The 26145-nt window shown below is 40.3% G+C and overlaps 1 protein-coding gene and 1 non-coding gene across 4 annotated transcripts in view; both read left to right on the plus strand.

Annotated features, from left to right (window-relative positions):
* The window catches only part of S1PR2 (sphingosine-1-phosphate receptor 2), a 63842-nt gene that overhangs the window by 12761 nt on the left and 24936 nt on the right, over positions 1 to 26145 (plus strand). The window lies entirely within an intron of this gene.
* Positions 6717 to 6818, plus strand: LOC112540610 (U6 spliceosomal RNA). Its single transcript, XR_015795778.1, has one exon. It is a non-coding gene; the product is annotated as a U6 spliceosomal RNA (small nuclear RNA).

A 26145-nucleotide genomic window follows, 5' to 3' on the forward strand; every position in this document is an offset into this window, starting at 1 on the left:
AGGAAAATTTTCTTATTTCAGTAGCCAGATCACATCGGTCTCAGAGTTAATTTGCATCGCTGTGTGATGTGTGCAGTAATATTTGGCTTCTCACCAATTTCCTTCAGTTGCTGTTAGGCCAGGTCTAGGAGGCTTTAAGACAAACTGGTCCTCATTGGGCTTAACCCTTTCCTACACAGCTTGCAAACAATCTTTTGTTAAGATCCAATTAAGGCTCCAGAAGGCCAAGAAAACATTTTTTTCTCCTTCTTCTGATTCATGAATCAAGTTTTTTTTTTTGGAGGACCCAGATAACCTTTTTGGAAGAGGAACTTGCGTAAAGCCTTTGCTGTATTCTTTTCCGTTGTTAATCATTTGTGTGTAAGGAAGTTCAAGAAGCCCCAATCCAAGAGGTTAGGTATGTAAGAAAAAGAGCTGAGCTTCAGCTGACTGTCACTGTTGTGACATCATGTCTCTCCACCCCATCTAAACTTTTATAGATATATCAGGCTTGTGTGGTTAGGGTGTAGAGACTCAGTCCCCTGTGGTGACTTTCATCTCATGTCGGATTAGTAATGTGAGGTGATAAAAGTGGGAGGAAAGGCTCATAAATCATGTGAAGACTGCAGTATTGTCTGTCAGATTACCACTTGATATTTCAGATTAATGATGACATAGCGCATCCAGGCCTGAGATACAGCATTCCCCTCTCTAAAGCTAAATAAACATAAAATAAAATTGTGAGGGGATTGATTGGAGGAAGGGCTGATATACTAGAGGACTCTGAAGTGGTTTCTTACTCTGTGTTCTCTGTTTGCACAGAAATAGGTCTAGGAGCACAATTTTAATCACTCCTGAAGAAGTAGAGTGGGACTTTTATGTGACATCCTTCCGGTACATCAGTGGGGCTAACGCAGCATTGAAAGTGGAAAATAACTATTTTTAAACTGGCAAAAATATAGTTGGCACAATTGTGAATTAATTTTAAACAGGATTTGATCTGAAGTGAAAAATACAAGATGGAGCATTATCCAAAAGTGCAAGGCTCTCACTTATACGATACCCTGCCAATGAGTGCCAGGGACTGAGAGGTAGATTGCATCAGCTGCCTTGGTGGTCAAGCCATCTGGTCTCTCTTTCCTCTTCAATTGAGGTGTGAGTTGCTCTCTTCATGGTGCAGAGGCACTCAAAGATGAAAATAGATTCCAGTCCTCTACAAACAAGCCCTCATACTTTAGTCCCTAAATTATTTTCTGTTCCACATAAAAGGTTGAGAAATGTATTCGGAAAGCATATTTACTTTGAATCAAGAAAAAATCAATTCTTGAAAAGCTTCTGCTAGCATTGAATTATATCACCAGCACCTTCTCTTTCAAATTCCAAGAAACCAATATTGTTTTAATTTTTCTGAGGTGGTTATGCTAGTTGATAGGCAGAGAGAGAGAGAGAGAGAGATTTAACAATAAAAATAGTACACATGAGACCACCTGGCCTTTTTTTCCAACTACATTTGCTGGAATGTAATCTGCAATAGAAATGGCAATATTAGGCAATATTAGGCCAGGACAATCTACTTTTACAATAGTATGTTTGTCTTCACCTTAAGTAGAAAGACATTTTCCATTGCAATGTTTGTGAAAGTCTGAAGAATGGTCTAGACCATAAAGAATTCATCTCCATCTCCCTTCCTTCTGCATATGCCCATCTCAGTAGCATACACTTAAGATTCCATGTAAAGGGCATGAAGAAAGATAGAACAGCCTTTATACTGACAGCAGATCCACTGCTGTCTAGATCAGTAACTGCCAAATTAAGCAGAAGATTTGAAATTTTCATCTAACAATAAAATGAGCTACAAGCTTCCAAATGTGTAAAATCTAAACATTGTAATTTTGGCACAGGGTTTATATTTGGCTGTAGTCAAATTCCTGAAGTAAATCATCTTTTATTACCAAAAGCTTAATACACTTGGAATTTAGTTTTCCGATCTTAAGATTCAGCTGGATGCAAAATATGGAATGGAGTGAAACATATTCCCTTGAATCTTCCAAAAATGGACTTGTCCAAACCTTGCAGCATTGATTTGCTGTTTGCAGAGAGCTTCCCTCAATACAGATTCCAAAGAAGGAGCATCTTGTTGTTTGCGGGGTATGCAGGCTGTTCAGCTAAACTTGAAAACAACTGGAATCACACTTAAACTGTAATTTTCTTTTTCTTTTTTGTTATTTGAATTTCTTGGAAGTAAACCGAGATCCAGGAAGTTCTCTGAACTTCATTTCTTCGTTTGTCTGGCTCCTCTTTTATTTTTCTGCTTTTTATAAAGCATGCCTTAGAAATTAGCCTTAGGTTTAGGTTAGAGTTAACATGACATGTTAGACAAGAGCAGATTAGGGAATCAAAAATTGTTGTTTGGAGTAACTGTTTTTAACCCAGAATTAAAACATTTTAAAGCATGATCCAATATTGCAAGAATTCCTGAGGTGCTCCTCTGTGTTTTCTTAAGAAGTTGGGATTTTCATTCCAACAATATGTTGTGTCTTTTCTCTCTGTCCCTGGCATGCTTTTCATATCTGTCTCTGATTTTCCTAACATGTTGCCTACTTGTTTTCAGCTTGGGGTCATCTTTCCATTGGGCCAACTGTCATGCGATGGGACAATACACTAACTTTGGAACAGAAGAAAGGTTTTGCATTCTTTGCCATCAACAAACCTACCAGAGATCATCTCTATGTTCTGTGGCTTGTTGTGGTTGGAAGTAGCGTATATCCTGCATTCCAGGAGGATACGTGCACTGGACATTGGATTGAGAAAGGCTCTTGCAATATTTGCCTGTGTCTTTCTTCCTTCCAATCTACCTCATTTCCACTGAAAGTCATCTTTCCTGAGTCTGTGGAAGTGCCACTATGTATAGAAGACAGGGAAGCAACATCTGTCCTCTCCCCTTCAATTTTGCAAGGGCAGTACCTAGGTAGCCCCACCCCAGGACACATAAATCAATTCACAATCCAGGTGAATTAAGGTTGGAAGGTACAGAAAGATGCACTAGTTTTGGGCCTCAGTGGATCCTCTGTAGCATTGTAACATTTTTCAAAGAGCCCCTTGACTTGCAAATGCAAGGTAATTTGGTGGGGATTATGGGATGGGAGTTTTACTAATGAGTTTTACTCTTTCTTCATGCAAGAGAAAGTGGGAAGCTATTGTGGTGGTGGGGAAGGACAAGACTAAGTACTGCCCCTCATGTCACATAGATCAGCCTGACAATCCAAGGTGCTGTAGCTCAATAAATATATCTAGGATGATCGCTCTGCAGGTTTAATGTGTATGTTTTTGGATTTCAGTGTTGCAAATGTTGAAATCTCAGTGTGGCTCCTGTCTCCTTCTTGTTAGATGGCAACCTGTAGAAAGCTAGCCTTACTGGGAGCCCACTTTCTCATGCTGCTAACAGGAGCTAGGAGTTCCTTCCCAAATCCTGTCTTGATAGCATGATGAGCTTGAATCGGCATGCCTGTTTGATTTTTAAGAAGTCTTCAAATGGAACTTTTGCCAGTTAAACTAAAGAGTATATAACATTAAAATGGAAACGTGTTTGTTAGATGTGATCCCTACAATATGTAATGTTAGAGTGCTCTTATGTTTGGTTGATAATAATATCCCCGGAGTATATATCCTGTGTGGTGTTTTCAGTTAAATTGACCACCAGGAGATAGTAGGTGGCCAGTTTCATCCTTACTGGGAATCATCAGACGTAGAGGCCAAATCTTATTCTATAAGGTTCAAACCCTCTACCAGGAACTGAACTGACATTTTACATTACTATATACAATGCATTAGCTTTAGGAGCTATCTAGATTCTGGTGAAGGACAATCACTTGAACTCCACTTTTTACAGAATGGAAACTGAGGGTGAGAGATGTTACTGGCTTGAAAGCCTCTGTATATTTTTACGATTGAGCTGCCATGGAGAACCTGTGACTTCAGGACCAACCGGAGTCCTCATCCTAATTTCCTGCAGCTTTTCTAGTCATCTGGTTCTTCAGATACTGCAGGTCCACCAGTTCTTTAGATTGCCTCAGTAGGATTCACTTCTGCTTTTGCTATGGATTTGTGGAGAAAAAGAGAAAGATAGCTCTGTAGCCATGCAGGGCAATGCAAAAACTTCCCACCAACTGACCTGGCTTCCCCCACTGGCAGCTGTTGCTCTCACTGATGGTTCTTGTGGGTCACTGGCACTTTCTAGGGGAAAAAAAGCTTCTGCTGAGTGAGATTTCGAATGGTGGTGTTGTAAGAGGCTTCAACTCTGCTTCTCCCATGATGCGAGAACTGAGGCTGTATTGGTCTGATTTACTCTATTTGCCCAATGTTTTTCTTGTACAAGACAATATATGTATCCCTTTGTGTCAGTTTGTGTTGAGTTATGGTGCGTGAAGGCTGGCATTTATTTTCAGCCAAGCTATCTGCATGCATGCGTGCATAGAGGGCTATTGCATTCCTTTGCAACACCAGTCTACCACTTCTGCTCTTCTTGTAATTGTCCCTTGTGCTTAAATATGCAAAGTCAGAGTTCCCTATTGGCATTTCCCTCCGGCGTGCAGGGTTGTATACGCAATTAACGGCTGCTTGTACCGTTGGAACAAGGATAGCCCTTCTCTACTGCAGCACTCCAGCTTCACACATCTCTTAGTTGGTTGTGTGCTTGCTTGTCTGTTAGATTGGTGTTCTCAAGTTATCTCTCTTGCCCTCAAGCTGTGATCAACTTCTACTTTGGCTTGGTGCTGAGGCATTTGTGAAACCATTTGCCTGTTTGTTCTCTCTTGGACTCCCATTCAGCTTTTTCGAGTCTAACATTCTTCTAAACATCCTAATTTTGCTGGCTTTTTCTGAGAGCATTGTGGCAAGATTGCTTTCTCTGGCTTGAAATGCTCTTTTCCTGGTTTCTCAGTAGCTGATTCCCTGCTCTCCAAAACAAGTCTTCCTTCTTGCTGCTGCTGCTGCTGCTGCTGCTTCTGCTAGTGACTCAACAGCCTTAAGCCATAGGCTGGGACGTGCCTGAATATGATTTTTGGGCTGGCTCTGCTGGTACATCTTGGCATTCTGGGTTAGTGCAGTTATTTTACCAGGTCACGTTGCGTGTGCCCAGCTGGTTTCTTCGCTGAGTAAGCCACTTCCCAGCTAGGACAAAAACCAGGTACAGGATGGGAGACGTATCCGAAGATCCCTGTAACAAAGTAAGGTTGGAAACATTTGAAGGGGAGAGGGTGGGTGTCTTGGCTCCTGGAACTGCTGCGGTCTTGGGAACCAAAGCTGTCAGGCTCCTGCTTTTAGAGATTATGCTTCTGTTATGACTGAGCAAGCGCTGATTCTCTTCCTGGCCCTTAGATGGTTGCCTTGAAATGTTTTTAGGCGCTTACAGATAAGTTGCCGGTAGCCATTTGGGTGGTGAGTGGTCGGTTTTAGAATTCCCCCCACCCCACCATTCCTGGAAGGTGCAACACTCATTGAGATAGGACTTATGTATAGTCCATACCATACTAGCTTTCCTTCCATAAGCACAAGCAACATCAATCAGTCAATAGCACCCATAGCCTGCTGGTATGTAGGAGAAGGTGTCTTCCATAACTCAGCTCTTTGAAGCCTGTACAAGAGGTGTGTGGTGCTTTGGTTTGATTTGATATTGCCCACTTGATGTGCATGCATAGGAATGGGTGGCTCTGTATGATAGTTCAGAGGAGTCTTATCTTGCAGCAAAGCTTTCCTTCTTCTGCCTCAGTACAGCCAAACCTATGTTGCTCTCCCACGTCTTTGGGTTTGGCAATCTTTCTGCTTGAGATCCACCGAGGTGCTAGGGGCTGAACAGAGGTGCCTTTTGCTAGTGATGAATGTGCTGTCCTGTGTGTGCCTTTAAATAAAATTAGGCAGTCTCCATAATCTCTAACAATAGAGTGTACACGTGTCCCTCTTCAAGACTACAGTATTAAGGATATTTGGCAACTCTCAAGCTGCCTAATTTTATCTTTTTAGAATCATAGTTGGAAGGGGCAGTGTAGGCCTATGAGTCCATCCCCCTCTCCCCAGTTCAGGAATCCAAATTAAAGCATTCCAGGCAGATGGTTGTCTAGACTCTGGTGAAGGGGAACCCACTACTTCTCTGGGTCATTTATTCTATTCTCAGGCTGTTCTTATGTTAGGATTTTTTTTTTCTAACATTCAATTGGAATTTGCCTTTCTCTAATTTAAGTCCATTGTTTTGTGTCCTGCACTCTGGAATGAGAGAAGGGATAGACCTTGTCCTTCTTCTACAGTATGTGACAGCCTTGAGGTATTTGAGGAGTGCTATCTTATCCCATGTCAAACATCTTTTCTCAAGGGTAAACTTTCCCAGTCCCTTAAATCTGTCTCCACAGAGCTTAGTTTCTAGTTCTCTGATCATCTTAGTTGATCTTCTTTGAACCTATTCTAATGTGTGTGAACATTTCTTAAAGTATGATACCCAGAATTAGCCCCAGGAATCTTGTGTCTGGCCAAAACAGAATAGAGTGAAATAATTATTTCTCATGATTTGTGATACTTTTGTTGACACAGCCTAAAGTAGCATTGGCTGTTATTGTAGCCACATCACACTGTTGGCTCATACATAGTTTGTAGTCAATTGACAAAGATCATTTCTGCAAATATTATTACCAAGCCATTTGGTCACTTAGTTTCACAAGTGAAGAACTTTGCACTTCTTCCTGTAAAACTCGCTCGCTTCGGCAACACATATACTAAAATTGGAACGATACAGAGAAGATTAGCATGACCCCTGCGCAAGGATGACACTCAGTTACTTTTATCTCATCTATCCAGCCTATCAGATGATGATGATGATGATGGTTGGTCGCACAGTCAGCCAGATGTTTAGAGTGGATCTGGCATTTTTGTCCACCTATTGAGTCTTTCCCAAGGACCTTGGGTAGGCAGATATTGTTTGATGGTGTTAAAAGTGTCATAGCAGGATATAAGCTGTTCCAAGTAAAGCTGCCTTTTGCAATTCATTGATGGTGATTTTGTCAATGCCAGTGGTGTTCAAGTGGTGCTCCAGACGTTTTGGAATTGCACCCAGGCTCCTATTACTATTGGTTCTATCTTTGCTTTCTTTTACCATAGTCATTCTACTTCTATTTGCGGGTCTTTATATTTTGTGATTTTCTCCAGTTTTTTCTCTTCTATTCTGCTGTCTCCAGGTATTGCAATGTCCACTATCCAGACTTTTTTGTCTGTCTTATCAACAGTTGTTAAGTCTGGGGTGTTGTGCAGCAGGTGCTTGTCTGCTTGAATTCTAAAGTCCCAGAGCACTTTAGCTTCTTCATTTGCTATTACTTTGTCTGTTTTGTGGTCCCACCAGCTCTTGCTTGCAGGTAAATGGTATTTCTTGTAGATATTCCAGTGTACCATTATTGCTACTTTGTCGTGCCATTGTTGGTAGTCAGTCTGTGTGATCTTCTTACAATTTATATGGCCACCCAACCCACTCACAGTGACTCTGGGTGGCTTACAGGAATAAAAATCCCAAATACAAATCCCACTACACCCCCCCCATCTTCTTCACTCTCCTGATGTATTTACTATTAACCCTCTTCTTGACTTCAGTGCGCTTGATGTTGTCAGCCTGAAGGATGCCCAAGTATTTACAGTGATCATCTTCATCCAGCCATCGTCGTCATCATCATCATCATCATCATCATCATCATCATCATCATTAGCCTTTTGCAGTATTGCCCAACCAATTTGGTATCAAATTTGACAAACATTCCCTCCACTTCTTCATCCGAATCATCAGGGAAAGTATTGAAGAGTAGAGGAGTGATTGTTGTGGCACCCCATTCAAAACTTGTCTTCAATTTGATGAGGAACTGTTAATAAGCAGATTTTGGATTCTCTTAATGTTTTTCAATTAATTTAAAAAAATAAGTGAGCTGGCATTCTGCAAAGAACTAGCCTGAAGCAGGATCTGTAGTTCTGCCATGCCTTTGGGGCCCATCTAGATCCCAGGGATGTTCTTAGAAAATAAAATGGATGGCTGTAATCCAGATTTTTGTCTGCCTTCTGGTGCCACACCCACCCAGGCAACCATTTTGTGAGTGCCCTTTATATTCTCATAGAATTCCCTTATGTGGTCACAGCTCTCAAAGGTGGGTTCCCTATTTTAAGGTCAAGGTTGGGAAATTCTCATCTGATCTCCCAGATTTTGAACAGCTTCAGAAGCCCTCTTATTCTTTGAGACTGGAACAAGCATGTTTTCTTTAATGTTTAGCAAGTCATGCTACAGTTAATCTCAACAATTTGGTTGCTCTAGGTTTCAGTTCTCTGCTGGTGTTCCCAAAAACTGCTTCCTTTATTGCATCTTTTCATGGAACTATTTTGCTACTGCTGTCATCTCTAAATTACTGACCTCTAGTTTGCCCAGAATAGTCTGAACATGCTTAGGCTAAAACTGGGCTTGGATTGTGCTTATGGCATACAAAATATGCCCAAACGGACAGGTACTGTCCATACCACTATCTGGGAATGCTGCACTTTGCACGGGTTCAGCTAAGATGGGTAACTTAGTTTACACCTTCTCCAGCTTACAATAAAGTGCTATAAAAGCCTTGCTTGAGCAAAGCTGTGATGGGTGGCAAAGGTAAACATGGGCTGATCTGTTCACAGATTGTGACCTGGAATGCAGAGGAGTGAAAGGGAAAGAGCGTACATCAACAAATGAAAGGAGGGAAAGAAAAATAATTGTATTGTCTCTCTGTGAAATTGAGAGGATGGGGAGGTGCAACCTCCTTAACTGTCTATGTGTTTTCCTGAGCCTATGTGGCTAATGCACAAGCCCAAGAAAAGGCATGGCTTCGTTAAAGGGTAGCCAACAGGTGGAGAGAGAGCCCGTGCTGGATTCAAAGCACCCTTGCCTGGTTCACGTATGAATGCTGCATATCATTAGTCTGATCTTGTAGAATAGGATTGGTGAATACTTGCAGGGAAGTGAATGCTATTAGCAGAAAAATGGATTTCCGACATAAAGGATAGAAAGTGGACATATCCTTCCATAAGAGAAACTGCTTGGAACAAAGCAAAAATAATGATGTGATAGAGTGCCACAGACATGTATGAAGTTCCAGCAATGGGAAAGATGAAAAAAGATGCTTGATGGAATGATTAACTAAAAGAGGTTGTTAGTGAGAAAAATGCATATACAAAAATGATTAATGCAATGACAAGGGAGAAAGATATTTGTAATGCGGATAGACAGAAAAAAGGTAGTGGTAAAGAATGTAGTCAACCAGAGCAGGGAACAATTAAGATTAAAAGGGCAGAGAAAATGCAGAGTGATTTTGATTAAAATAAAAAATAGTTTGGGAAGTAGGCAACGAGGTCTAACCAAGGAGCCCCCGTCGGCATGAATGGAATTAAAGTGATGAGATGATTTGGGATATAACTGAAATGAGGGAATCTTTAAAGGACGCTTTGAAGGAGTATGTTAGAGTTTTGTATGGGAATAATTTGTCAAAGAATGGAATTTAAACAAACAATATAAATGTTAGTGTCCAAGGGGGGGAAAAAACACTGTGAGCATGTTGAGAAATGGCAAGGCTACAGGTGCAGATGGTATGACAGGAGAAACATTTAAATATGGATGTGGTTTGCTAACTGAGTGGCATAACTTATGCAACATGTGTGAAGACTGCAGCTGTGTCTGATGTTTGGAAGAAGCCATTATTGATCCCCTGTAGAAAGAGAAAAGTAGCAAAAGTAAACACAAAAACCACAGAGAGATTTAGTTTGTTGAGTGTCCCTGGGAAGGCACTTGGCAGTCTTCTGATCAAAAGGGTACCAGAGGCGATAGTGAGCAATATTTGGGTTGTGCAGGGTGGTTTATTATGCTGGACAGGGTCTGCACAGGTCAGCTGTTTACTCTTCAGCAGGTCACTGCTGAATGTGAGCAAGAAAGTTTATTGTATCCTTGTGGATTTAGAAAAAGCATGCGATCAAATGAATAGGATTGAATTATAGAATATTTTGGGTGAATATGGAGTTGCTGAATGAGAGCGTATACAATGAAAGTAAAGCACTCATACAGAAATAAAGAAATAAATTGAATGATTATCCAGGCATTCACACTGAGCAGCCACTAAGGCAAATATGCATAATAGAAAAATGTATTTTTTATAAATGTATAAGGAATGCTTGTGTTTAACAAGACAAGGTGTGCTGGTTGGGGATGTGGAGATGTATATCCTTTAGTAGGCAGTAAGCAGAGGATGCTGTGTTTTTTTCCCTCGGAAGCCGAATGATCTGCAGGTGAATGCTAGATCAGATGATGCAACAAGGGCTATGGATCTGAATATTAACGTATCAAAAACCGACGTAGCTGTGTAGACAGGGAAGGTGTAATGAACAAGTGCAATTTATATGTAAATGGCAAAAACTAGAGCATCTAGATTAAATTGTGTACAATGTTTACTACAAATGGGAAAATGAATTTTTAAGATGTCCAAATGCTGGTAAAAGGGGAGAAGGCAGCATGTAGACTGCTGTGAGGAATGAATGTTAAAGAAACAAACTCTCTGCATGTAGAAGTGTGTTTCTTTTAGTTTGGTTATATAGGAGTGAAAATTAAGTATGTCCCAAGAGTCATAAAAGTTGAATAGCCTACTTAACAACCATGTGTGATAAAACAACCAGAAATAGGCTCAAGAATGAATGTGGTTTGAACACAAAATGAATGACCGGGATTTTTTTTATTTTTTTTTAAGTATGTTGAGGTGGTTTGATCATGTGGAAAGAAATATGAGGGCTGAATTGCAAAATATATGTATGAAGGAAGAATGAATCGGCTGCGAAGAAGGGGAAGACCCAGCAAGTTGTGACTGGATGGAGTTAATAAAATTCTGAAAAAGAGATAGGACTGCTTACCTTGAAAGGGAACAGCTTGAAAGATACATATATATGCATAATACTGTTACCATCATCATCTTCATGGAGAAAAAGGGAGTAATATGGGTGTTGAAGGAATATAAGGAAGACTTACCCTTCCTCAGTTTTGTCTTGGTGACCAGAATTCCAATAAGGCTGCTACATTTTTTAAAATCTAATTTTTTATTATACTGTCAAAAAAAAGAAAATTAAAAAGACAGCTAGCCAACTTCCATGAAGAAGGCTGACATAATAGCAAAGAGAAAGCAGGAGACGGTGAGTTCTAGTCCCGCCTTAGGCAGGAAAACCAGCTGGGTGACTTTGGGCCAGGCACTCTCTCTCAGTCCAGCTCACCTCACAAGGTTGTTGTTGTGGGGAAAATAGGAGGAGGAAGGAGTATTAGGTATGTTTGCTGCCTTGAGTTATTTATGAAAAATAATAAAGGTGGGATAAAAAATCTGGAAAAAAAAAAAGGTAAGTGCTCTGGATGTTAACTTGGGCGGGTTTAAATTCCAGTGGATTCCACTGGGGAAGTCATTTACCCAGGGCTTGTAATAAACTGAATCAAATGTCATGCAAGCCTGGATTGAGTGTAGGTTAAGTATTCATATAACCTTGCTTATTTATGTAGGTATGGATTCCTAGATGAGGTTTTACTGATTATTTCAGTTGCATCAGATAAATTTGTTCTCTTGTTTTCAGCTATTGTACCTATAATAGCTGAAAACAAGAGAACAAATTTATCTGATTCTCTGCATTCTCAAGTTTCATTCATCATTGATTCATCAGAACCTAGCAGAGAAGAGTCAGAAATAGTTAGTTGCAATTTAAAACAAAGCAAAACACAGACTTTACTAACACTTGTCAAGCGTAATACAGTACCTAACCTTATCGTGAATCTTAATCTTCTGTTATACTAACAGGGTAATTCTTTGGGATTCTACAGAAGTCTGACTTTACATTTCTACCAGCCTCTTGAGGACAAACCCAACGAGTTGCTTCTAAAGAAGAAATTCAAGTTAACAAAACGAGTCTTGGGTGATCTGATATGTTGTCTTCCAAGTCATCTCTACATCTTTAGCATTAGGTTGAGTGATAGGAAAATCAGCCTAGGATGTAATCAGGTGAAGTTTGGTCTGGGCATGTCCCTTGACACAGTCATGGTCTAGTAAGTGGGAGTGTAGTTCTGTTATAGCAGCCTTGCCTGTTTGTATCAATGGGCCATTGCACTACCTGGGGCTAAAGGCATTGGACCTTTCTGATCATACATATTTTGCCCATGTTCTCCGCTGCCTTCTCCCCTCAAACCATATGTGCTCAGATGCTGGTAAGAGTGTTTTAATCAGGGAAAACTGGGTGAAGGAAAGAGATAAACGCCCCTTCATTTAACACTGCAGCCTCAATCTGAATTGCATCTGTAAAATGCAATTTTACTTTAAAAAAAAATTAAAGAAATGGCAGATCTAATTTCAGGTTTTGAAATCTCATTGACTTTAGCTTTCACTTGTTTTTTGGATGGCTTTATACTGGATTGGATCAAATCTTTAAGTCCTAAACAACCTTCTTATATTGACTTCAGATCCCAGGTACTAAAATAGTTATTTAATATGTCTTTTTCTTATGTTTTGGACTACCATGGTTCTCTTGCTTAAAACAAATTGGTCTGTCGTACAATTCCTCTCTCTAGTTCCAAGAAATACATGTAGTCTCTTCTGCAATTTTAACTACTTCATTTGGATAGCCCTGTGGTAGAGTTTGTGTGTTTGTGTTAAGATTTGCAAAACACTCATTTCTTACAGTACATGATGTATCACAAAATCAGGTTCCTTAGAATTGTTTCTCACACCTTGGACCATCAGCAATTTCTGCTGGTTCGGCATATTTTTTGCAATTAATGTTACAAGCCCTCTTTGAATACTCAGACATTTGTTGTGCAAAGGATGAAAAAAAAAATCCCTCCAGCAGTTTTTGGAATGGAAAAAATGACTGTGTATCCAAACAAGTTGCCAACTATTTTCAGTACATTCTGGTAATTTGTCACTGTGTTTAAAGTCTAAGTGACAGGTGAGTCCTTTTTGCCCTGTAACACTGACATCTCTGTAGGCACCATTACAGATTCTTCAACATTGTGTGTTTATTCACTGCTCTTTTAACAGCTTAGGTTCTGCTTGGCATCTAACAAAACACTTATTTTGTGCCAGTAACAATTCTGGGAGTTGAAGTCCACTCATCTTAAAGTGGCCAAGTTTGGACAACACTGCACTATGCTAAACTGGCTCTGGATCCTTTGGGCAACTTTTTGGAGAATGAGAGCTTTTGCTGATATGGTTGGTCGGGATAAGGACAGAGTGATGATATTAAACAGGTGTGGACCTAGGATTTTCCATTTCTTCTCAGTTTGTTTTGGGGGAGGGTGGGTTGTGATGGAGTTTTCAGTAATTGTAAGTAATGGCATTGCTGGCAGGATCCACAGAAAGGGCTTGTGTGTGTGTTCATGAACCATATTTGTTCTTCCAATTCAACAGATTTTTGCGGTAAATGTATCGTCCATCTCTTGATTCCAAACAGGAAGAAAATTAACCATGGCAGCTCAGGGATAGTGAAATTACCAGACCCAGTTCTGGGGCTCTTGAATGAGCAAAGGGGTTTGGAATCCAGGGGATTCAAGGCCATTCTGATCTTGGCCATGATTTGTTCCTGCTTGTTTGTTCATTTATTAAGAGTTTAAATGCTTCATTCTATAGGGCTGTTAGCAGTGTACAAAACAGGAGTAATAACAATGAAATACCCTAGTTTAGATAAAACCAAATTAGCTTTTGTGTTTTGGAACTGCTTCAGTTGTTCAGTCTCCAAAGACCTTCTGGAAAAGCCAGGTCCAACCACTCTTAGGAGCCACTCTTGCCTCCAGAGCAGGCCATTCCAGAGAAAGAAAGCTGTCTCCAAGGATGCCAATCTCGGTATCCCCTCCCACTGTACTTCATGAGAGGAGGAAACCTTCAACAAGCTTTCTCTAGTCACCTGGTTTGGGCAGGAAGAACTTACCTGGGATAGGGAGACTCAAAAATACCAAACCATGTAAGGTTTCTTTGTTCCTGTGACCAGTGGAGGAGGAAACTATCTACCCCACCCAAAAAGTTTCTTCCCAGCTCTTCTGCTCCATATATTGTTCTTTGAGAGCCTGGATTGGACTCCCACAGCCTTTTGTCACTACTGAATTTAAATGTTGTCTTCCCATTCTTGAGACTGCAGAAAACCATACAGGTAGTCCCCAGTTTAAGAATGAGTTCCATTCCCAAGGTCTTTCCTTAAGTCAAATTTGTACAGTATCATTGTATAATACTGTGTAAGTAATATTGTGCAATAATACTGTGTAAGTAATATTGTGCAACTAACTTGAACCATTGTATATTTAACTAGAATCATTGTGTATTTAACTTGAATTTTGCTACAACAGGTTCTGTTCTTAACTATGGGTCATCCATACACCAGGCATTCTTAACCTGGGAAGTGCCTATACTGGCATAAAATGTGCTGTCCCCATTGCGGATCCCTACCCTGCCTAATTCAAATTTCTGCAGATATTTAACTCCCCTGTAAGGTACAGTGACCATGCGTCCATTATTATAAAGGACAGTTCTTTATTTCAAAAAGCTGCCCTTTAGATTTATTTATTTTTAAAAAACTTTATTTGCCTTTTATGTTGGTCATTTAACTTTTACCATACAAATAGTACCACTTAATGCACAGTCTTTCACATTCATGTGAAAAATATGGAAACTGAATTGTCTTTTTTAAGTAAATTCACATACAGTTTGATTTTAGATATTTTTATTAGAATATGCATTTTTGTAAAGCTTTTCTTGGTTTTACTCTTGAATTTTCCTTTGTAAAGCAAAGTAAACAATAAACTTTTTTTTTTATCCATTTGAACCTCTTTCAGATTTGTCCCTTTCTCAGGTTTGTCCTTTATTTTTTCCAAGAAAATATGGTCACTGTACTGTAAGGTAGTGAGTGACCAAGCCTAACTGATTTTATACACCTTCAGGCTGCCCTTGGATAGAGTTGGAATAAGAGCAAAAATGCTACTTTAACCCCAGTACAGCTTAGGACATTTTAAAGCTGGCCTGCTCAGGGGCTGAGGATGAGATGAAAGCAACCTAATGGTGACCCAGCAGAAGAATAGATATTGCCCAGGCATGTGTGTGCCATCGTTCGGTTCAACTAGAGAAAGGTCCTAGTCTCTAGGTCTAACCTTCATTGTTTTTTCTGTAAGTTCAGTTCTTTTTGCACCTCATTTCTTGTTGCCAATTACAGATGTCACTTTCAGTTTTATTTCTGTAGATAAGTCATATCATACATTTTATATCCTCATTCAACCCCTTCATATCTCTGTAGCAGTTTTTTTTAAGTGTTAAGTTTTTATTTATAGCAGAGCTGTCTTTACTCTCAAGTAGACTGTCTTAATGCCTTTGCAAGAACTTTTATATTGTTGAATTGCTGATCCCATCCCTATCAATTGCCTTGCAGCCACTTCCTCTGCAATATCCATTCTTTGTGCCATGGTTTAATAATGTTCTGACTTTATTGGGATATTTATTCATGCCACTAGTAGAATGTGCCGTTTGGAATGAGATCACCCACAGATCTGTGCCCCCCACTGGGATGATGTTCTACAAGGCCTTAAAAACCTGGCTGTTCTCCCAGGCCTTGGGGTAGGGGAGTTGTGGAGCCCTGTAGGTTATGTTTTTGTAAAAGGGAGGGGCCTGCCTGGACACAGGGCCTTTTCTTGCTGTTATTAAGTGTTACTGACCACACTTTAAGAAACACTGACCTATCGCAGAGTCACGAATGTAGGTAACTCCTCTCTCTCTCTCTCTCTCTCTCTCTCAGCTTCTTATTCTATAATAATCTCAACATCCTTGAGATTAATGTCAAGGATCTGCCTTTCTTACGAGGAAGGCAGAGTAAACCCAGCAACGTCCTTGGGGAAGGTGGGTCAAAAAAGTGTAGATGGTGACCACAGCAATGCAGCCAAAGCCCTGCGCCTTTTGTTTGCGTGCCAGCCCCTGCCATCTTCACTTCTTTGGACCCTCCTTGTGGACACTACCAAGTAGACCTATTAAATGACCTACTTCCTATTTGTAAATACTAACTATTACTGTATTCAACTGGTGTCTGGGATAAAGCTCCTTCATTATTTTATGCTTTTACACTTCTTGTGTTGAATTGTTGTAAGTCAGGACAACCTGTTCCCTCATCTTTGGGAGAGAATTATAATTATTCACAGAAAAAAGGCTGTTGTGCATAACTTTTCCTTGATGCTGCTCTATGCTGAAGCAGTTAATCTTGTGTCATCACTATTTTTGAATACTACCTTAGAGTGAAACAGATACACAGAACAGAGATCAGTTTTTTGAAGCACCTTCATGATAATCCAATTTTTGTTTTGTACAAATAATCTGTAGAATTAGAACAGCATCTTGCTGTGGCTAGCAGCTGTGATACCAACAACAAGATCCTTCAATTTTCAAATGCACAAAATAGTTTTGCAACTCTTATAAAACTTATGAGAGCAGCCCTGTAGCTAGCTTTCTTTCAAAAGTAAGGAAATTCATTTCTACATGAATGTTTTATTTGTTTGCTTGTTGTAACGCTCATGCACATGGCCAGCCAAAATTTTCTAACTAGAGGAGATTCAGGAAGAGTAAAAAAGCAGTGAACTTCCTCTTCCATGCAAAGAGATGAATGACCTAGTAAAAAATATTAAGTGAACAGCTAGTAAAATTAATCCATTCTAAACATCAGGAAGTAAATGAGCAACACAATTTTTGTTTCATAAGAACTATAGATCATTAAAGGTAAGCAAAATATGTGTAGCTTATCTTCTAAAAAAATCATTGTTAAAGTTGTCAAATAACCAAGAGAAATCTTTAAAGTATGGAAATGGCCATGTAAAGGTTTAACAATATAAAGTAACTTTTCTTTCACTGAATATTGTATACAGTTTTCTATCCAGAAAACCTGAGAGGGTCTCATGCTGAGTACAGTTTCAGCAGAAAACCTGAATAAAACTTTAGTTCTGCCTTAGATACCAAATTAGCTTGCAGTAGCGTTTATGATAATGATTTTTTTAACTCTAGGCTCAGCTTTCATCTTTGCCATCATTAAATGTTAAAAGAAAAGATAATGAAGGAAAGAAATACTGTAAATGTAAAGAGTGCTTTAAAAGAATTATGAGTAACATTTCAAAGTACCCAAGCCTACTCACTATCGTGATATTTCAGAGTAAATACTCATTTTTTTCTCACAGAATACTTGCTTTTTCGGGTAAATAAATGTGCTTTTCTACTATCAACAAAAAAATCACAAAACTGAACTCAAAAACCTGAGTAAAAACAGGAAGTGAGGGGTAAAGTCTAGCGCAGGGGTTCGAAACCTTAGTGTTTTTTTTTAAAATCTCTGATTAAGAAGCAAAGCTCTAGTAATGGAAAAATGGCTTCATTTGAGTGGTTTTTTTCCCCTTTAGTCTTTCATCAAATTCTTGGGAAATCCTAGGGTTCCATGGAACACAATTTGAAAAACCCTGGTCTAGTGTCAGCCTATGCTGTAATTGTTCTGGTATTTAACTTGTAATATAATAAGCAGGGGGGTTTTTTAGGATACCTTAAGTAATTATAGTTTAAAAGTTTTATTCAGAAGCAGGGGTAACCTTAGGTGAGTTAGTTCATAGAGTACTACTGCACATTTGAAAGGAACACAAGTATCACTGCCTTTAAAAGGAAAAAAAAAATTGTTCCTCTTCTTAAAATAAGCATTAATTTTGTAAATAAAGGCTGATGTTGCCATATCACAAATTGAAAACCTTTTACAATTTTTGTAAAAGCCCTAAAGATGAAGCACTCTTCTAAGTAAAGTGAACGTATCAACTAACCCCATCCTAGCTTTAGTCTATAAAGGGGAGCAAATAATGACATGTGTATGATGGCACATCACATCACACAAATGGTGCATCTTGCAAGCTTGCATTGTATATCATGATGCAAGTACACATCAACTGAGTGATGAAGTCATGATGCGTGTATGGCTTATAAGGGAGGCCTGTGATTACAGTATTAAGGAATATAAGGACACCAGGAACCAGTGATTCTCAGACCATGCAGAACTGCTGTGTAAACAATGAGCAGAAGTCAGATTTTCAGAGCCAGGAAAAGAACAGGCAAAAGTTTACACACATACGACTTTCATGTCTGCAGTAAAGCAACTTACCTGGCCATGTTTTATGTGCAACTTCTGCTATAAGCAAGTTCTTGAATACCCGGTTGAGTTTCTGGAGTATTAACGTTTACTGCTAAGCTTGGTGTGAAAACTGACAAGGAGATCTGCCTGCCAATTATCCCACTATGGAAGGCTGGCCTGTGCTATATAGCTTCTTATAACCTTCTTACAACCATGAATCAAGTCACCAATATTGCCCTAATATCAGAACCAAATATAATATGAAATATGAGGTAAACTCATTTGTCAAGGCACTCCAAAGCCATGTCTGCTTGTATATCAATGAAAGACTTGAGATATTGTGGAAGAATATGAGTAGGAAAGAAAGGTACCACTTTCCGTTTCGCTCCATCCTCTTACCCACTTATTGGAGACTTTGGAGCTGGGAGACAGTAGAGGTGTCTGCTTGAGAAAAGTTAAACTGACATACACAAAGTCTGTATTTATATTGTGGAAAACCTGACCAGTTGCGCATAAGTGCCATGCTAAGACCTTGCCCCTTCTTCTGAAGCATCAATTAAGTACTGTGGAGAAAGGAAGAATTTGGTAACCAAATGCTCCATATCTGGTCTGTTAGGAAATGAATCCATTTAGAGGATTGGGCACCCAAAAATTAAATGGAGCCCAGACACATAGAGCTACTTAGCAACATTTAGTCATGTCTCTTATTTTACAAACTCAGACAGGCTTGGAAATACAACTATAGGTCCTACAACTATAGTAGAACAGGCAACTTCAGGGAAACATTCATTGCGTGCAAATTTCCTGTAGCTATTCAATCTGTTTAACCACCTATTAGAATTGAAAATACTGAAAATCAGCTCTTACACTCAAGACCCGACACTGAGTACACTGAATCTCTCCTTCCCATCACCAATCATGAGGCATCCCCGCAACTTTATTTAGCCTGCCAAATATATTTTCCCATAGTCTTGGGAATGGACTGGCTTTAAATTTACAATCTATATAGTTGTTGGGATCATCACTCACCATCCTGCAGCAGACCTTTTCTTGCCTTGTGAGCCAAATATGTGGACTATACTGACCAATCTGGAAACAAGAAAAGTAGACTTGCCCACTTCCACAATTCTGTGACTGGAGTGTCAAACTCATTCTGGAGGTTAAATTCCCACAAAATGCCACTACCCAATGCCCACTACAGTGTTGGCCTACCCAATGAGAACTTTCAAAAAGGTTTTATCTGCCCCTCTTCTTCCCACCAGTGCTCATATATTAAGAAGAAGGATGGGTCACACATATATAATCCATGATTACTGGTTCCTGAATTTATAACTGCTATCATTGTCCCATCATTTCTGAACTACTGGAATGGTTGCAGAAGGCATACATTTTTAACAGCTTGGATCTTAGGGAGCTTACCATTTGATCTGTATTAAGGAGCGGCAACAATATTTAACTGCATTTGATTCTTATTTCCCCATTAGGAAATGTGAATATATAGTAATGCTGTTTAGATTGGCATGCAGCCTATTAGCCTTCTTCTGATTTATGAATTACATTTTTTATGAATTTGGACAATTGTTTTATTATGTATTTGGACAACTTGTTCATTTACATTGAACATTGTTCTCCACGCTGAGAATATTTGGATAGTTGTAGTCAGGACTACAACCCCAGCTCAAAAAATGTGCCTTTGATCTGCCTGGTTTGGACTATTTGGGCCACTGTATTTTCTTGAAATAAATTGAGATGGCTCCAGCTAACGTTGAATCTATTTTGCTTTTTTTGAGGGGGTGGGACCCTGCAGTATCAGGGACATAAAGTATTTTCTAAGCTTTTCCTATTTTTATTTTAAATTTGTTCCTAGTGTTGACTCAACTTACAGTACTAATAAAGTATTTCACTTATATTTAGCATATGTCTTCTTGCCACACTTGTTATCATGCCTTTACTACTCTGCCTCCTTTGCTTCCCCTCAGACCACAGTGCTGCTACAGATGTCCCAGGTGGCATAGCTATGATCAACAGATTTTGTCAAACTACTTTACAAGAGTTACTGTATTGAGAAACCACTTGTTCTCACCCTCAGTCACACTGAAACACAGAGACAAATGCATCTTTAAAGCAATGCCTTCCTTGCTATACAGCAAGACAGCTGGCCTGATCTTGTAACTCTTGTTTAGTTTGCTTATAACAACTCAATTCATGCCTCTACTTAGATGTCACTAGTTCAGGCCATCTATAATTACCAACTACTCCTGCTGCCAAATACTTTCTGGTCTTCTCCCATTCCAGAGAATTCTCATTTTCTCCAAGAACTGCAAGATACTTAGCACCTCTTCAAGGATCAATTGGATTATGTGGAAGCCTCCCTTAAGAAGTCTGTTAACTATCATCATCTGGAAGCTCCTTCCATTGATGTTGGAGACAAATCTGGTCTGGCTTTGTACCAGATTTTTTCCCTTAGACTGTCTAAAACTGTGTGCCACATTTACTGAACCATTTCCCATAATTGCATGGATCAATCCTGTGGCCTTTTGTTGGCAGTTTCCAGCTACACTAAAAACATATCAATTTTTTCATCATTCCCTTCTAGGCCTGGAATGCTCCTCCATGGACCTCTACCCCATCTTGGTACATGAGGGGCGTATTGGAGTATTAGATCAATGAACCAGGATACTTATAGGACCAACTACCCCAATCAGATAAAACCCATTTGAGGAGATTCTCCTGGAAAAAGCTACTTGTAATACCCTGCTTTTGTGAAGTGGTGCAAGCTGAAACCAGAAAGCACTGGTTTTCTATCATGATGCCTATGTTATAGAACAGCCTCCCTCTAAAAATTAGGCTGGCCTCCTCTGCGATGCCCTTCTGGAAGCTCTTAAAGACAGGTTTTCTCGAGGGCCTTTGGCTGCCTATTTTTTTATAATTAGGTTTTATGATTATTGTCTTGGATGTTTTGAGTACTGTGTTTTTATTTTTTTGTCATTGTGGAAGTTTTAATATAGCATGCTGTAAACTTTCATGAGCCTAGAAGATTTGGCAGCATACAAATTGGATGGATGGATGGATGGATGGATGGATGGATGGATGGATGGATGGATGGGTTCCCCAACTTCAGTAGGAAGCAGCAGATGACATATGCTTCCCTAATCTCTTGCAACAGTTCCATTTGCAATACAGGTAGTCCTTGTTTAGTGACCACAATTGGGACTGGCGAGTTGGTTGTTAAGCAAGGGGGTTGCTAAGTGAAACATCGACTGTGCTTATGATCTTACTTCAGCTTTTCTTTGCTTTATAGACCTGTAAAGGTCATAAATGAGAGGATTGGTCATAAAGTTACTTTTTCATCAATGTTGTAACTGCAAACAGTCGCTAAACGAGGCAGTCGCTAAACGAGGTCTACCTGTACCCTCATAGGCCCAACTGCTTGCCTGATTGCACATTCGGGCTTTGGCACCAACCTGCTTTTCTGACTCTGAGGGGGAGGGGGATTGTTTGGGGGAAGGGGAGAGGAACACTTGTATGATTGATGAGAGACAGAAACCTTCAAACTTAAAGGGGGGAAGGAAAGCGAAAGCAGAGAGGGAGAAGTCATAAGGGGTGAAGTTGGTGAGGAGGGAACTGGTACTTCTCAAGCCAGAGAGGATTGCCATGAAGCATGGAGCAGATGGCAGAAGGGAAAAGTCTAGAATTTAAGCCCTGGGACTGGCACATACCGATAGGACTTGAGTTCAGTATTCTGCAGGAAGCAGATCTTCTGCATATATACGACCATTTCTTTCTGGTCTTCAGCAAAGCAAGATATCTACCTCATTCATGTCTGTGAGGCTTCAGCTATAAGCAAGATCCTGAACACAAGTCGGAGTGTCAGGACTCACTGCGGTACCTGATGTAAACTCTGACAAGAAGGGAGTCTGGGGTTTTGTTTTTGTTTTACTAAAGCTTTCACTGGATTTTATATCCATTCTGCTCTGTGCACTCTTAGTGAACCACCACCAAAATATGTGTGACTGTTCAGCAACCACAGTAGGTGCATAAAAAGAATATTCCCCACCACTGAATCAAGATATTCCCTACTTGGTGGCGTCTCCATGAGCAAAACAGGCTTGTTCCTTCAGACGTAATGCTGATATGGACGTGGGTCTGCAGGGCGCTGCTTCTGGGAGGTGGCCCCGCTCGCTAGAATGCGGGTGTGGAGAAGGGAGCTGCCCTCCTGCTCAGAACTACAGTATGTAACTCGCAGCTCCTTGCTGCATCACTACACGGTTCCAAGAGCTTAGATAAGGGCATTGGAAAAATTTGGAGAATGTGGTCCCAAAGTAGCCTTTGGCGTGTGGCGTTCATCCCTGGAGACAAGGTGTTTATGCTAGGGCTCTTTCTCTTATGTGCTATGGAAACAGCAGATGATCCCCTGCCAAATCTTCGAAGGAAAGAGCATGGAAAATGGCCAGACGCACCCACCGACCTATTTTGCCAGTATGGAGGAGTGAACTGGGCTTATTTATTTTCCCGAAGCATTCACATTTCTGCCGCTTCAGTCGATCTGGAGAGGCTTTTTTAGTGAGTTGAAGATCGTTTACAAGCAGGAGCACTCCTTTTGGGCGTGCGTTCTCCACAGTGTGCAGTGTCACTTTGGCAGGTTTTCATATCTTGGAAACCTGCAAACTGGGTTTGTCAGTGTGAAAGAAAATCAATCGGTATATCCCACAGAAGGTAATGCCTCCCCCAGGCCACTTTCAGGGTTTTTAAATTGTCTCTTGCCAAAGGCTGGTGATAGAAATGCTTTCTTGCAGCTATAAGGTTTTGTTCGTTTGTTTCTTGGAGCCCCTAGTATTGAGTCTTCTGTTCTTCCTAATACTGTAGCTTTTCTGAGGCTCCCTGTTTCAAGAATGCATTCCCTTTTGACATTCATCTTCCTCCCATCCTCCTCTTCCTCTTCCTCCTCCTTTTGCTACAAACTGACTTGGAATTAATCTTTCCACCTCCAGATTATTTCCATCACTTTAGTCTTCTGCCTCCACTTTTTGAAAGTTTGTAGCATAACTTTTCTCACTTCCTTTCCCCATTTTTTGCTGAGTGTGTTTCAAACATGATTGCTCTGTCCATCCCTTAATTTTTTACACTTGATATTAAAAAGGTTAAGCGTTACCCATTCATCATCATATGTACTCAAATGACGTGTGCATATAAAATTACCATGACATTGCAAAAGATATCTAGAGGGCCATAAGGGTCAATATGCTGTAGAAAATATTTGTGTTACCTCTTTTTTCCTTGTACGGCTATATTAGTGAAAAGTGGGGAGAGTATGGCTGATCCTATTGGCTATTCAGGGTGCAAAAATGCATCTTATGGGCCTCATGTAACTCATCTCCACGTCTTTTGCAGCCCCAAGAATAGCCCCCCTAAAATGGACTGGGCTCCAAAATTTGACCGATTCTGAGTGGTGATTTGATGGAGGTTAAGGTGTGAAATAAGACTTGCAGAGGCTTAAGACACTAATTTCTTCCCTTAATCCCCCCCCCCATCAAGCTAACGTTTGATTCTGTTCCTGCCTACTTTAGTGAAGCCCTTGACATTCCATGCAAAGCCCAATAAAACCTCAAACTGACATACTGTATTGTACACCCCAAGCTAGATACTACTCCCAAAAGGCGTGTTATTTTATCAGATTCTATTCATAAGCTTCTTCATCTTCTCTTCCCATTTCCATCCATAGATCTTTTCCTTCTATACAGCTGTATCACTCCCAGTTGGGTTTCTGTTCCTGTTTTTAATCTGATTTAGTAAGGAGGTGCTGATCTAATTTGTATCAACCCTAGTGCCCTCAGGAGGCATGGTATGTATGTGCACATATCTGCATGTATAGTTTTGCATGGTCTAGCCTGGAATGGAAAAGTGTTTGGGATGAAGACAAGGAAGGAATGGACTTCATTCTCTATGTATGTAATCAGCTCCCAGACAGCAATGGACTTGTGTCTTGGGAGGGTCTGAACAAGATCCTCTTTGTATTGTCATCTGTGGAGCAACTCTCTACAGAGGAACAGCTTTCTATGGGAGATGTAGGTAGCCTCCTACCTCAAGCAAAGCTAAAAGCAGACTCTAAGGCTCTGCAGATGGACACTGAGCAAGAGATAAATAGGACAATATTGCTAAAGAATGGTGATTCAAAACCTAACACCCTTAAGTTGCAATTTAGTGGCTATGAGTATGCTGTAGTTCTTGATACTCAATTGTATTCTTCTCTCTATGATGGTCTGGGACAGTTTATTCTTTAGCAAATTTGGATGGGAGGGCTTATTTATCCATGTGTGAAACTTGAGAACCTATTACTGCTGGCTAGACTCTAGAGAATAGGCCTGGCAGGAACAAGAAGAATATATTCATTTTCCATTGTTCAGTTATCAAGTTCTTACTCAGGCTTTTTGTGACTCACATTGTGTAAATGGTACCAAAGGAATGATAAGGTACATTGCGTGACCTGGCAAATCCTTGCTTAAAATCCTGCCTGTCATAAACTCACTCTGTCACTTTAGGAAAAGACACTCTCTGAGCTTCGGTCTACACCCCTATACCCTTATCCCCTAGTCTGCAAAATAGCAATATTGTCCCGTTCCACGGTATTATTGTAAGAACTTCTGAGACATGAGTAAATTGGAAACAGTGGGAAGCACTTTGCACACTTTCACTCAGGGAAGCCTCTCTCCTAGGTGAAGCCAAACTCTAGTTTTTTAAGAAGCAAACTGAGAGGAAAGTAGTCTGGTTTAGTTCTTAGCATTTAAAAAAATGTCTATCTGACATAAGATTACCTGATCTGCATGTTTTATTCTAAACTTGAAAGGCATATATTGGGGAGGGAGGAACCATTAACACTCCATATACTTATCAATTCAGAACCCTTCCCATGTTATTTTTCACCCAGTTGTGCTTATTGATGATTTTGGCATCCAGCTTGTGGAAAAATAAGCTAAAATGGTTGGAAGAATATATTCTGGAAAAGTGACAGCCAAGGGAACTTAATCAATTCTCTCCTGGCCCCCCTTCCCCCCCCCCATATGACTCCTTTGAAGCAAACACACAAAGTCATGAGCCCTGCTTTTGACGAGTGATGCTTGGCTCCTTTACTTAGTTTTCTTTCTTCTTTCCTGAGTAAAAGGAAGAATTGGTAGGCATGCTGAACTCATAAGGCTCCAAGTCTAAACAATGGAGCGCTTTGTAGACCATCCTTGCACTCTTTTCAAACAAAACCTCTCATTCACAAGACAATTCTGCCTAAAGAACTGTGGAAGAGCTAATATCCTTCATGGCTTTATTGGAGCGCGGCATGCGCCTGTTGAAAGGAGAGCATTATTTAGGAGCAGAACTCCATTCAGCCTGGAGGAACTCAACAGTCCTCTCCCCCCATGGAGCAACATGTTTTCATAAAGCCCCCTTTTTCCAGGAAGACATCTTTGTTTTCCAGTTAAAGTGGTGGCTGACTGACTTCCGCAAGTCAATATATGGGCAATCTGGAGTGAGAAACCAAGGTGCCTATGAAAAGACAATGCCAGAACGATTGCTGGCAGCTGGCAGATAACGAGGAGCCTTTTGCTTCGAGCTGAGTGGCTGGCTAAATTGTGTGGCCTCCCAAGATGGACAAAGTGGGATGGAAGAGGCAATGGCCACTCCCAAAGTTAAGTTGCGTAGAACTTAACAGGCGGGGCTGGCTGAGCTGTGTCTCATATGGCCTCTCTAGGAAAGAGGAAGGCCAAAGAGTCCTTTGTCCATCTTTCTTGCATTGGAGGAGTGAGTGCATGGCCAGAACTTACATGGGTGAAGTCTATGGACATTCCTCCTTCAGCAGCCCCTACTGAAATGAAGTTGTGAACACCATAGCGTGCTAGACGCCAACAGCATCTTTGCTAGGAAATGTTACATGGAGAACAGCATTTCATTTACCTGAAAATAAGATTTTCTTTCTCTGATAATGTACCTCTAAAAGGAGAAGGT

This window comes from Python bivittatus, unplaced genomic scaffold, assembly GCF_059951505.1.
Source record: "Python bivittatus isolate LINGU-HERP-01145 unplaced genomic scaffold, Pbiv_v1 ctg000220_np1212, whole genome shotgun sequence".
NCBI lineage: Eukaryota > Metazoa > Chordata > Lepidosauria > Squamata > Pythonidae > Python > Python bivittatus.